Below are 13,161 nucleotides of genomic sequence, written 5' to 3'. Positions count from 1 at the left end.
TCCTCCTAAGCCTCCTTTAAGCTGGCCTCTCTCCCTCCCATTTCCCTCGGTTGATGTCCTGGAAAACATTAACAAGACTTAGAGAAGGGCCAGGTTGGATGTCTTGGTTTTTCTCTAACTGTCCCAATCCCATTTTCTCACTTCTGTCCTCTACCTGCAGCTCCTATCCCAATGTCCCTTCCACTTTCCCAGGCCTGCATCTGATATTGCCAAGAGGCTGATCTGCCTCTTACCAGAAGGGCTATACAAAGGCTACATCCTTCTAACTTCTTGCTTCTGGGTTCTTCAAGTGCCTTTCTCTGTTTGAACCTGATGTATTACCTCATTTCCTTGTCAGCCCAGAATTGTTTGCCTGCCGGATATTTACTCTCTCTCCTTTCCGGGAAAGAGTTTGGTGCGGTGGGTTTGACTCCGGACTCCACCTCTGGCAAGCTGAGACCAAATGGCCCATCTATATTTCTGTCCCCAGGGTCTGGCCCATCTGCTCTCAGGCTCTGTTCCGCAGGGTTGCAAACGCAAGGTGACAATGTGGGCCAACCAAAGTCAGCCCTGCCCCACTGATGGTTCCAGTGCGGGCCGCTCTCATTCCTAAATCCCTCCCTGTCCAGCCCACGGAACCGTGTGTGCCCTCCATCTGAAGCAGTCCTGTGGAGGGGTCACACAAGCGAGTTAGAGATACTCCTGGGAAACCAGTTTCTCCTTGTACTTTGAGGGATGGTTTGAATAAAAGACTCCTCGGTCTTTGCTATGACATGATACTGCCTATCTTGGTTGGCAACATCTGCTGGCAGGATTCAAGTGACCTCCCCGTTTTCTCTACGAACAATGGGTGTGATGTTTGTCTTACCGTTGTGTGTGACCCCTTCTGCCGAATTTCCCAAACAGAGGAAGCCGAAACTGCCAGGCGCCCCTCCTCCCTCTTCAAAGGGCATCAAGGCATCAGCAAAAGACTGAAAAGGTTTCAGGTTTCACATCACTGGGCACCCTGCGTTTTACAGGAAATGTCCTAAAGTGTTAACAGGTTTTCTCTGGGTTGCCAAGAGCTTTTATTGCTAAATTTTCTACAAAGAGTATGGTTTGTTTTTTTTTTATCAAAAAAGATTTTAAAAAAGAAACAGTCATGCTCAGCAGCAAACTCTAGATATACACACTCCTTCTTTAATCCTGTGTGAGTTAATTCAAACATGTAATTTAAAAAAAAAAAAAAAACTTGTGAATGTCAAGTAAATATAAGTGAGCATTTCTATGATCTTGGGATGAGGATGAACTTTTAAAGATCTTTTTGGTAATTATTAAAGACATACACATTATAAAAGTGCATGTTTCTTTAAAAACTTTTTTAAAAAGTGCATTTGTTTCTTTTTTAAAAAGTAATTGAAATTGAATAGAATGTTTTAGAAGGAAGAAGCATCTCTTTCATACCGCAATGCCCAACCTCACTCCCCAGATATAATCCAAGTTGATGGGTAATCTTTTCAAATCATGGTTTTTAAAAAATTAATTAATTAATTTTTTAGAAGATTTTATTTATTTATTTGACAGAAACATAGCGAGAGAAGGAATATAAGCAGGAAGAGTGGTAGAGGGAGAAGGAGCTTCTCCGTTGAGCAGGGAACCCGATGCGGGGCTCAATCCCAGGACCCTGGGATCATGACCTGAGCCAAAGGCAGACACTTAACGACTAAGCCACCCAGGCGCCCCTCAAATCATGTTTAAATGCACGAGTGTACACACACACACACACACACACACACACGGAACATGTTTATGTTGACCTTTTATTAAACAATGAAATTATCCTATAGTTACTGATCTGCTTCTTTTAGCACTTAATAATATATCTTGGGGATTTTTCCAAAGTCCATGAATCTCCATAACTGTACATGGTCTTCTATTGTATGGCTGTGCCATGTTCATTTGTGCTGCCATGGCAAGCAGGGCTGCAGTGAATATTGCATGTGTGTCTTTGGCCACTCGTGTATTTTCACAAGATTTTTTTTAACCAATGAAATTGCGAGGTCGGAGGGGCTGGGTGGCTCAGTCGGTTAAGCATCTGCCTTTGGCTCTGGTCATGATCCTAGAGTCCCAGGATCAGACCCGCATGAGGCTCCCTGCTTGGCGGGGTGTCTGTTTCTCCCTCTGCTCCTCCCCTGCTCGTGCTCTCTCTCCCTCAAATAAATGAACAAAATCTTTAAAAAAAAAAAAAAAAAAGGAATTGCTAGGTCATAGCATATGCTTAACTTAAATTTTCTGCAGATATTAACAAATTGCATTTCCCTAACAATGTATGTGAGACTATCCTTCTACATCATTCAGTATTATTAAACTTCTCAAGTAATGTGGTCAGAGTAAGTTACCATGTAGAGTCTTGTGGCCTAATGTTAGTGACTTTTACTTATACTCAGAGTGAAATAAGAAGCCGTTAGAGAGGGATAAAGAATGAACTAGAGAGGGCAAGTATGGCAGCAGATCAGGAAGGGGGCCCCTTGGGTAACTCTGATGACAGAGGGTGGCGACCTATTCCACGGTGGGGACACTGTAGACACTAAAATTCACTAATGTAATTGATGTGAAGAAAGGAGAAGAGCCAAGGGTAACTCCAAGGGTTAGGAAGAAGTTGGTAGGAATTGGTAGGAAGAAGTTGCCATTAACCATTAAGGGGGAGAGTAAATAGAGCAGACTTGGGGAAGGGAAGATCAGGAGTTAAGTGTTGGCCATGTTAAATTTGAAATGTCTTTTGGACACCATCCAATGGAAAATGTGGAGTAAGCATTTGGTTATAGAAGTCCAGAGTTTAGAAAAGAAGCCGGGGCTAGAGATATAAATTAGTAAGTCATCAACATATGGATGTTATTTAAAGCCAGGGGCTGGATGAGATCAACAAAGGAGTAAGAGGAAGAAAGGTCTGAGTCCTAAATCCTGGGATCCTTCATTTCTTCAGAGGTCAGAGGAAATGAGGAGAGATCACAGAGGAGACGAAAAAACAGTACCACAAGAATATAATAGGGTCCTGGGATATAAAAAAAGAAAACGTTTCAAGAAAGATGAATCGGTAAGTTTTGCTGATGCATCTGTCAAGATGAGATTGAAAATTGTTCCTCCAATTTAGTAATACAGAAGTCACTGGTGACCTTAGCGAGAGCTCTGGTGGAAATGAGAGCTGTCTGGAGTGGTTCAAGAAGGAAATGTGCCAGGATGGATCGAAGGGAGTATAGACGACTCCTCTAAGAAGTAGTGGAGAGAGAGGGGGAGAGGAGAGTGGGGTCAAGAAATGCAATATTTACTATTTTTTCAGTCTTATTTTTCAAACTATTTCTTTTTTTCTTTTTTAAAGATTTTATTTATTTGACAGAGATCACAAGCAGGCAGAGAGGCAGGCAGAGAGAGGAAGGGAAGCAGGCTCCCCGCTGAGCAGAGAGCCGGATGCAGGGCTCAATCCCAGGACTCTGGGATCATGACCTGAGCAGAAGGCAGAGGCTTAATGGACTGAGCCACCCGGGCGCCCCCAAACTGTCCTTGACTTTTGAGACCTTGACATTTAAAATTTTTTTTTATTTATGTGTTTATTTGAGAGAGAGAGAGAGAGCATGAACAAGGAGAGGGGCAGAGGGAGAAGCAAACTCCTGCTGAGCAGAGAGCCCAATGTGAGGCTCAATCCCAGTACCCTGGGATCATGACCTGAGCCAAAGGCAGAGGCTTAATGGACTGAGCCACCCAGACATCCTGAGAACTTGACATTTTTTAACTTTGCAGGCCATAATTTCCATTTATCTCATTATTAAGGATGTTCATTTTCCTTACTTAAGTTGGTGTATGCCAGATTTCTCTATTATACTTTTACTATTTTTCCCTGTATAATTAATAACATAATCGGAAAGTACTTTGACACTGTAAATGTTTCATTTTCATCAAACTTTCTATTTATGCATTTGTTTATGTCAGTATGAACTCATGACTTCCTATGTTATTCAATGGTTTGTAATCCATTACCATCATTATTTACTTTGGTGTCAAGTTGTCCATGATTTGGTCAGTAGGAGCCCCTTCAATATGGCCTCCATCTCTTTGACAAACCCCCATCATTCTTTGAGGATATACTTCCTGGCATAATTTGCTCAAGATTGATCTTGGACTTCCCCAACCCAAACCTGGAATCTGCTATTTCTCCAAAGAGCCCTGGATCTTCTGGTGGAGAGTGATATTTAGAAACCAAGATCTGGAAGCTGGGTATGCTTATTGCTACTGGGGATTTGTTCCTCAGGATTCCCAGGCCATAAGAGAGAATTTCTTTTTCTTTCTTTCTTTCTTTCTTTCTTTCTTTCTTTCTTTCTTTCTTTCTTTCTTTCTTTCTTTCTTTTCAAGATTTTATTTATTCTTTTGAGAGAAAGCACACAAGCAGGAAGAGGGGCAGAGGCCAAGGGAGAAGCAGACTCCCCGCTGAGTGGAGAGTTGAACGCAGGACTCGTTCTCACAACCCGAGATCCTGACCTGAGCCAAAGTCAGATACTTAATCTACTGAACTGCCCAGGATTTCTTAAAGGTGGAAGAAATTAAGGTATTTTCTTGTACTTACGGGAAAGAAAAAAATAGAGAAAATTTGATGATTCCAGGAGAGAGAAAAGGGAATTGTTGGGCCCTAGGGCATGTGTGGCCCTAAATAGTGTCTACAGGTACAGGAGGGAGGAAGGCACGGAGGCAGCTGAGTATACAAGTGTCTGCTTAGAGAAGGACACTTGTGATTGCTTTCATTTTCTCAAGGAAATAATCAAGGTCATCAGCTAAGAGGGAAGGATGGGAAAGGGAAGTGTTGGGGATTTGAGAAGAGAGGAGATAGTATGAGTAGTCATTTAGAAGGTCAAGGGTGAACACACTAGGGAATGGAGTGGGGGTACGAAGCAGCATGAAGGGTTCACATGAGATGCGTAGGAATTTAAAGTGAGACTTACTTTATTTAAAAAAAAGATTTTATTTCTTTATTTTAGAGAGAGAGAGAGAATGGGGGTGAAGGGGCAGAGGGAGAGAAAGTCCCAAGCTGACTCCATGCTGAGCACAGAGCCCAACATGGGCCCGATCCCATGACCCTGAGATCACAATCTGAGTGGACGTGACTCTCGGATCCACCAAGAGTCGGATGCTCAACCAAAAGTGGCACCCAGGCATCCCTTAAAGTGAGACTTATTAACACAAATGTGTTGGGGATTTTCTCCTGCCGTGGTAGGTGCAGAATAGACAGGTCTAGTCAGGGTTGCCGATTCACCAAATGACTACAGCATCGGGGAGAGAGAGAGGGAGGCCAGGGGACTGAAGGTATAGGCAAGAGAATGATTCTATCAGTTGGCCGTGGGCTTTACACTGATTAAAGAGGGAAGAGAGAATGATAAAGGACAGGCATGACAGAGGTACGATCAGTAGATGGCAAGTGTGGCGGGACCAGAGGACTTTTGCGGATAAGATACTAGAAGGAATGAGTTGGGAAGAGGTGAAGTGGTGATCAGAAGGTGAGGTGTATGAGATTGAGATGATGGGAGGTGTACTGGGTTAAGTTGTGCCCCCCTAAGGAAAAAAAAAGATGTTGAATTCCTAACCCCCAATACCTCAGAATGTGACCTTACTTGAAAACTGAGACTCTACAGAGGTAATCCAGCTAAAACCAAATCGTGTGAGAGGGCCCTACTTCCCGTATGACTGGGGTCTTATAAAAAGCGGAAAATTAGACATAAGGACAGACAGGCATGTGGGGAGAGGCTACATGACACAGGCAGAGATCATGGTGATGCATTTATAGGGCAAGGAATGCCAATCTGTGATTGTCAGCAAACCATCAGAAGTCAGGGGAGAGGTCGGAAGCAAACGGACGCTCCCTCACGGTCCTCAAGAAGGAGCCAACCCTGGACTTTCAGCCTCCAGAACTGTGAGGCAGTCACCTTCTGTTGATCCAGCTGCCCGGTCAGTGGGAGTTGGTTACAGAGGCCCTGGGACACTAACACAGAGGGGCTGCAGTTATCTGTTAATGACAAGAACCAGGTAATGACCATGAGAGTGAGTAGTTCAGACAGCTTGAAGGGCAAGGTCATTGGAGAAGAGATCCTGGAACTATCTGTGTGGATGTTGACATCTCTGAGAACTAGGACAGGATTAGCATCAGAGGGAATGACCAAGAGGCAGGAGCCAAAAGCCTTCGAGAAATGAGAGGAAGTAACCCAGGGGTCAGTAGGTGAGCGGGCAAGAGAGGTACAGTGAGCAGTATAGTCTGTGAACAGGAGATTCAAAGCTGAGGGATTAGTGCAAGGATGGGTTTTGCTGCTGAGGGGGTTGAGGTGGCTGTGAGGTCATCCACCACAGGCTCCGTCTTGAGCAAGAATAGTAAGAAATCAGAGCAAATGTCATGTGTGTCAAGTGTGTCAGGAACGGTTCTGAGTGCTTATCCATAGTAACTCAGTTTCCCTCACCACAATCTTTTATCCCCACTTTAATATGAGAGCGCGAGGCTCTGAGAGCTCAGGATGCTGTCGGAGCTCCAAGCCTATCTGTGGAGGAGCTGTGAGCTTCGGCAGTGCGGCTCCAGAGGGTGCTTTCTGCAGCACAAACAAGAGGGAGGGGCCCCCAGGAGGGCTCCGCAAGGAGCAGGATACAGTGGAGGGGTGAAGGGGCAGGGCTGGTGTTTCGGTGCAACCACAGGGCGGGGGGGGGGGGGGGGGGGGGGGGGGGGAGCAGAGAGTGGTAGTAAGAGCTGGAACCATGTGTGGTTGTGGTCCGAGAGCAGAAGAGGAGACTTTTATATCTGGGGCAGCTGGCTGAAATGAGGCAGAGGGAAAAGTCACTGGAGGGGACAGGAAGAGTGAGGAATCAGGGAGCCATGTGGTGGAGGGACATCATGGGACACTGAAGTATCCCAAAGTGACATGGACATGGAGGGAGAGGACAACTGGAGGCAGATCTCTGATAACTACAGAGAAAGGTTCCTGCAGGAGAATGGGTGGGCAGGGAAGAGTCTGGGCAGAGAGCCACTGGGGTCCACGGTGGCAGAAGCCATCAGGAAAGCGGGTTTCTGTCATTGACTCATGGGGAACCCAACAGGGTAGTCAGTCCTAGGCGCCTTCTCTCAGTCAGGAGCACTCCAAGGAGTGAGTTTAAAATCCCTAATTTAAGTTTGCCACATATTTTCTTTGTTTGAGAGTCTATCCTGGAAAAAAAAAAAATCATTTCCTGCAAAACGGCTGGGAAATATATTGCCACCAAGTGGCGCCTCGATGGCTGTGCCGTCAGAGAGGTTCGCAGGCCTGAACTGCCGCCCAGTGGAGAGAAGAGGAAATGCAGGGTGCCCTCCCTCCTTTGTCACCAATGCCCCAAATCAGCTGCTGGTCTCCCCATGCCCTCAGAATCACGCAAAGGACAGAGAATGTACTTGGACCTCCCCTCTCCTTCCTTTATTTCCTCACCTACTTGCGCTGTTGTTTATATAACAAAGGTTGGTTGGGCTCCTCGTGGGTGTGCAGCTCTGAGCTAGGCACCAGGGACCCAGAGGGGACTGTGACATGCCCCTTCCCTCAGGACTCACAGTTCTAGAGGCTGATGCCAGTCACTGGGTGATCACAGGAGGGTGTGGGGGTGCTGTAATGTTGGGCACCCATGTGCTATGGAGGCAGTGGATGGGGGTCTAACCCAGTTTCCATAGAAGAGCTGATATCAGGACCCAGACCTGCAGGGTCGGTGTGACTGAGTCATGCCCAGAGGCTGGGGATGAGAGTTCTGGGCAGAAAAATGTCCATGCCAAAGCCTAGCAGTGAGGGACCAAATGGAACATTCTAGCATACAGATGATTTATTATGGTTGGAGCGCTGAACTATGAGAGGATTTTTGATTATACAATGAAGTATGAACTTTTACCTGACAGCAAAGAGGTGCCATTGAAAAGTTCAGTGCTTGCTATCAGGAAGATCCATCCAGAAACAGTGTGTGGACACCCACAGCTAGGGGTGAGGCCAATGAGGAGGCAGAAGCAATAACCCAGGCAAGATTCAGTAGGGCCTGAATGCAGACAGCATTTGTTGTATTGGAGCACCGTGGACTAGATTTCCATATGTTCCTTAAGTATGAGGTTCCGGGGGTTCTGTTGGGTTTGGGCATTCTTCCTAAAATAATGCCTTTGAGATCCATCCAGCTTGTTGCCTTTATCTATGGCTTATCCTGTTTTACTGCAGAGTAGTATTCTGTTGTATGGACGTACCACAGTTAGTTTATCCATTCACCAGGTGAAGGAGGTTTGGATTGTTCCAGATTTGGGTCATTACAAATGAAGCTTCTGTGAGCGCTCAGGTACAGGTTTTTGTGTGAACACGTATTTTTGTTTTTCTAGGAAAAACATCCAGTAGTGAAGTTGTTGGGTTGTGTGGTTAATGGGTATTTCATTTTATGAGAAAGTGCCAGGTGATTTTCCAGATGTATGAGGCCTCTACCACTTCTTGGTCTTATCACCATTTCTTTAACATTTTATTCATTCTAGTAGGTGTAGAGCAGCATTTCATCATTGCTCGAGTTTGCTTTTGCCTAATATCTAATTACATCTAATTATATTTAATGTCTTTTCATGTGTTTATTTTTTTAAAGATTTTATTTATTTATTTGACAGAGAGAGATCACAAGTAGGCAGAGAGGCAGGCAGAGAGAGAGAGAGGAGGGGAAGCAGGCTCCCTGCTGAGCAGAGAGCCTGTTGTGGGGCTCGATCCCAGGACCCCGAGATCATGACCTGAGCAGAAAGCGGAGGCTTCACCCACTGAGCCACCCAGGTGCCCCTTTTTATGTGTTTATTTGCCATTTGTGTATCTTCTTGGGTAAAGTGTCTGTTCAAAGAGCTGACTCACTTTTATGGTTTTAAACTGTGCCAAATCATCCACGTCTCTATCTCTAACTTCCCTGCTGGACTTCAGATGGGGAAGCAAATGCTGCAAATGCCTCCTGCGTCTTCACGGAAGTCCCCCACCGCTGTGATCTCAACATGTCCAAAGCCAAAACCACCATCCCATCGCAGAGGTCCTGGGCCTCCCCAGGGGAAGAGCTATCACTTCTAGCTCTTTACCTTGTGCTAAACGCTGTTCCAGGTGCTTTCCATATTTTAATTAACTTAATCTTCACAATAATCCTCTGAGTAGTACTGAGTATTTTTTGTTTTGTTTTGTTTTGTGTTTTTTAAAAAGATTTTATATATTTATTTGACAGAGAGAGAGAGATCACAAGTAGGCAGAGAGGCAGGCAGAGAGAGGGGGAAGCAGGCTCTCTGCTGAGCGGAGACCCCAATGTCGGGCTCGATCCCAAGCCCTGAGATCATGACCTGAGCCGACGGCAGAGGCTTAGCCCACTGAGCCACCCAGGTGCCCCTAGTTTGTTTTAATATTTTATTTATTTTGGGGCACCTGGGTGGCTCAGTCAGGTAAGTGTCTGATCCCAGGGTCTGATCTCAGGGTATGATCCCAGGGTCCTGGAATGGAGCCCCATGTCAGGCTCTCTCTCCCTCTGCCACTCCCCCTGGTTGTGCTCTCTTGCTTGTTCTCTCCGGCTCTCACAAATAAATAAATATTTTATTTATTTATTGGAGTCGGGGAGAACCAAAGGGAGAGGGAAAGGAGGCACAGAGATGTTGAGTAACTCACCAAGCTTGCACAGCTGGCATCTGGTGGTCAGTCTATCCAGATCCCAGAATCACCCTTGACTCTCCTGTCTTTCTCACTCCCCAGTGTCTGTTCCATCATTAAAACCCACACATTTGCCTTCTGAACATTTTACTTCCATCATCTTTCCTCCAATCCTTATAACGACTGCTCTGGTACCTCCATCTTTTCTCTTGTCTGGACCATCGTAAGTACCTTTAAAAAAACTTTTTATTGTATTTATTAGAGAAGATTTCAACAATAGAAAAAACAGAGCCTAGTACAATGACTATGCCCATCTCTACAACCACTCCATCTGAACCGCACACTCCCTGCTGCCGCCTAACAGCATTATTTGTTCATTAAGGATTTTATTTATTTGACAGAGAGAGACACACCAAGAGAGGGAACACAAGCAGGGGGAGTGGGAGAGGGAGAAGCAGGCTTCCTGCTGAGCAGGGAGACTGATGTGGGACTGGATCCCAGCGCCCTGGGATCATGACCTGAGCTGAAGGCGGTCGCTTAACGACTGAGCCACCCAGGCGCCCATAACTGCATTATCTTGAAGCAGATCTCAGCATATTAATGCATCTATAAATATTTCAGTATTCGTCTCTAAAACAACTTTCAAATGACAAGCACAATAGCAGAGGATCTGGGTGGCTCAATTGGTTGGGGGGTCTGCCTTTGGCTCAGGTTGTGATCCCAGGGTCCCAGAATCGAGTCCTGCGTCAGGCTCCCTGCTCAATGGGGAATCTGCTTCTCCCTCACCCTCTGCCTGCTGCTCTCCCTGCTCATGCTCTCTAATTAAAAAAAAAAAAAAATCACGTAACATTCTTCACATTATGCATTAGGTATTTCAGTCATTAGCTAATCAGTAATTGTATTAGCTATTCACTGCTGTGTAACTGAGTGATTTAAAACAATAATAAACATTTATTTTTATTAGCTGCTCACAGTTTCTTTGGTTGGAAACCTGAGAGCAGATGAGCTAGCCGGTTCTGGATCAGTGTCTGCTGAGATGCCAGGTGCCCGGAAGGATCTGTGTTCCCATGCAGCTCATTGACACAGGCTGGGGAGTGGGTGCTGGCAGTTAGCAAGGGGCTCTGGTCCTCAGCACGAGGGCTCTCCCAGGGCTTGAATGCCTTCAGAACCTTGCCCGGTTTCCCCCAGAGCAAGCAAACCAAGGATCCACGGTGGAAGAGGAGGAAGCTGCAAGACCTTTCATGACCCAGCCTCGTAAGTCACACACATCTGCAACATTCCCTGGGTCACACATGCCAGCCTGCTTCATTGTGAGAGAGTAGGAATACCAGGAGGCTAGGCTTTTAGGGGGTCGTCCTAGAGAATGGTAACCACAGGTTCAAATTGCTCCAATTGTCTCCCATTCTTATAGTTGGGTTTGTTTGAACCAGAATCCACGCTTGCATTTTGTTGATCTGTCTCATAAGTCTTAATCTCTAGGTTTCATTCCTTCTTGTTTTTTTCATTTTGTCTTTTGCCTTTTTTTTTTTTTTTCAAAGAAGTCAGGTTCTTTTTCCTTAATTTTACATTTACTGGATTTTGCTGCTTACATCCCCATGATGTCATTTAACATGGTCCTTTGATTCATGTATTTCCTGTAAACTAGGACTTAGATCTAGAACTTAGTACAATTCTGATTCTTTTTTCTTTCTTTCTTTCTCTCCTTTTTTTTTTTTTCCCCAAGAAAGCTTCAAAAGTAATTCACATGACGTCCAGTTGTCTCTCTTAATATGATGTGGCTGCTGTCATGGCCTGGCTTCATTATTTCATTAGAGGTTTACAGAATAGTGATAAATTAACCCAATAATTCCATCATCTATTAGCTAGAATATTGCTGCAGATAGAAACTTTCACTTTTTGATTACCTTGAAGCACAGTTAATACAGTTAATACAGAAAAGATATATGCATTTTGCTTTCCCTTTATTAACTTGTAATTTGTACTGATGCTCAGATGATCGCATGTCAGCCAGGAGGGACTGACTTGAAGATGCGCCTCTTCAAGTCAGTCCCTCCATTCCTGAGTTCACCAGCCACCTCTGACTTGTTCACTCTCTGCCACCGTCTGGGCAGAGTGTCTTTACCTTCCAGTGGCAGCCCGCCCTGTCCATCCTCCAGTCACCTGAGATGTAAAACTGCAAATCCCATCACTCCCTTCCTCAAAGTCCTAACACCCTGACTCTATCGCCCCCAGGACAAAGTCTGTTCCTAAGCACAGGATAGCCGGTCCTGGGGAGCCTGGGTGGCTGGAAAGGGTGACTATCTGCCTTTGGCGCAGGTCCTCATCTCCAGGTCCTCAGGTCATGGTCTCCAGGTCCAGAGGAGCCTGCTTCTCCCTCTGCCTCTCCCCCTGCTTGTACTCTCAAATAAAATATTTTTTAAAAAATAGCCAGCCCTTTTACTGTCTCCCCATTTCCCCCTCTTTCCCACTTCCTCCCAGTCTCCTTAAACTTTAAAACCCAGCAGAACCTAAAGTTTTGTTGCTCCAGCATCTGCCTTCACCTCATTGCCTATCTCACTTTAACACAGTTTCGGAGATTTGGTCTTCTCAGGTGTCATCCCCTAAACACTTTTTTTTTCTTTTAGTATTTTATTTATTTACTCAGGAGAGACGGAGAGAGAAAGGCAGAGGCAGAGGGAGAAGTAGGTTCCCCGCAAAGCAGGGAGCCTGATGCAGGACTCGATCCCAGGAAGCTGGGATCATGACCTGAGTGGAAGACAGATGCTTCATCGACTCAGCCACCCAGGCGCTCTCTCCAAAATACTTTCCCCTGAACTGCCAGGCAGGGGTATCTCCCACGTCTCATGGCCACTGAGCCTAGACCCGTATAAGCACCAAACATCTCCACATAGCTCTCCTGCGTGGCTCAGCTGTTAAAGACTAGAAAGCAGTCATGCCTTATCCATCTTTACCCCCAATGTGGAGTACGTCATCTGGTGCCTAGTGGATGCCATCTGATCACCTGCTTAGGCAGCTGGATCCCCAGCCAGGATGATAGTCAGGATGGAAAGGATGACACCAGTCAGGAGGCACTAACACGATGTAGTATCACCTACACAGAGCAACAGTGAACAGGAGCTTTGGACAGTGTGCCAGGGATTTTTGGACACAGATTTGCCGCCACCTGCTGGCATGACTTGGGAAGTTATTGATCATGTGTAGTAAATACCCCACCTTAAAAAAAAAAAAAAAAATTAACACATAATGTATTATTAGCCCCAGGGGTACAGGTCTGTGAATCGCCAGGTTTACACACTTCACAGCACTCACCATAGCACATACCTTCCCCAACGTCCATAACCTCACCACCCTCTCCCTACCCACCCCCCCACCAGGCAACCCTGTTTGTTTTGTGAGATTGAGTCTCTTATGGTTTCTCTCCTGATCCCATCTTGTTTCATTTATTCCTTTCCTAACCTCCAAACCGCCCCCCCCGTTGCCTCTCAACTTCCTCATACCAAGGAGATCATATAATTGTCTTTCTCTGATTGAC

Source organism: Mustela nivalis (assembly GCF_964662115.1).
Source record: "Mustela nivalis genome assembly, chromosome: 7".
NCBI classification, from domain to species: domain Eukaryota; kingdom Metazoa; phylum Chordata; class Mammalia; order Carnivora; family Mustelidae; genus Mustela; species Mustela nivalis.
This window is presented reverse-complemented; position numbering follows the sequence as displayed.